Raw genomic sequence first — 1,048 nt, forward strand, 5'->3', positions numbered from 1 at the left:
GTATTCTTTTTGTCTCCTCCGTAGTTGTCAGGATGGTCTCCAAATGGAGGCGTGGGTTCAAATCCCACTCCTGACACACTTTTGAACTGTGATTGTCGGCAGAACAACAAGTTTAACTCTTTTTTTTCTTTTGGACGCAATTTAAAGCAGCAGAGTTGGTATACAGAGTATTTTGAATCCGCCAACACTGGTGCAAAATCATTTTATGCAGCAAGGGGAAATTCTTACCAATAGTTAGTAAACACACAGAGAGAGACACTTGATGTGGAGCCAAATTCATAAAGGTGGTTTTACGACAAAATGGGTCAAATTAGTGTTACGTATTCTTTTTGACACCTCTGTAGTTGTCAGGATAGCCGAGTGGTCTAAGGCACCAGACTCCAGGATCAACTCCTTCCTGATCAAAGGGAATTCTGGTCTCCAAATGGAGGCGTGGGTTCAAATCCCACTCCTGACACACTTTAGAACAGTGATTGTCGGCAGAACAACAAGTTTAACTCTTTTTTTTCTTTTGGAAGCAATTTAAAGCAGCAGAGTTGGTGCAAAATCATTTTATGCAGCAAGGTGAAATTCTTACCAATAGTTAGTAAACACACAGAGAGAGACACTTGATGTGGAGCCAAATTCATAAAGGTGGTTTTACGATAAAATGGGTCAAATTAGTGTTACGTATTCTTTTTGTCTCCTCCGTAGTTGTCAGGATGGTCTCCAAATGGAGGCGTGGGTTCAAATCCCACTCCTGACACACTTTTGAACTGTGATTGTCGGCAGAACAACAAGTTTAACTCTTTTTTTTCTTTTGGATGCAATGTAAAGCAGCAGAGTTGGTATACAGAGTATTTTGAATCCGCCAACACTGGTGCAAAATCATTTTATGCAGCAAGGGGAAATTTTTACCAATAGTTAGTAAACACACAGAGAGAGACACTTGATGTGGAGCCAAATTCATAAAGGTGGTTTTACGACAAAATGGGTCAAATTAGTGTTACGTATTCTTTTTGACACTTCTGTAGTTGTCAGGATGGCCGAGTGGTCTAAGGCGCCAGAC

General features: G+C 40.6%; 1 non-coding gene across 1 annotated transcript; it reads left to right on the forward strand.

Moving 5' to 3' along the window:
- Positions 1 to 346: 346 nt before the first annotated feature.
- Positions 347 to 457, forward strand: trnaw-cca. The gene is made up of 2 exons: positions 347 to 384; positions 412 to 457. It is a non-coding gene; the product is annotated as a tRNA-Trp (tRNA).
- Positions 458 to 1,048: the final 591 nt, after the last annotated feature.

The sequence above is a fragment of the Micropterus dolomieu genome, unplaced genomic scaffold, assembly GCF_021292245.1.
Source record: "Micropterus dolomieu isolate WLL.071019.BEF.003 ecotype Adirondacks unplaced genomic scaffold, ASM2129224v1 contig_4816, whole genome shotgun sequence".
Lineage (NCBI taxonomy): Eukaryota > Metazoa > Chordata > Actinopteri > Centrarchiformes > Centrarchidae > Micropterus > Micropterus dolomieu.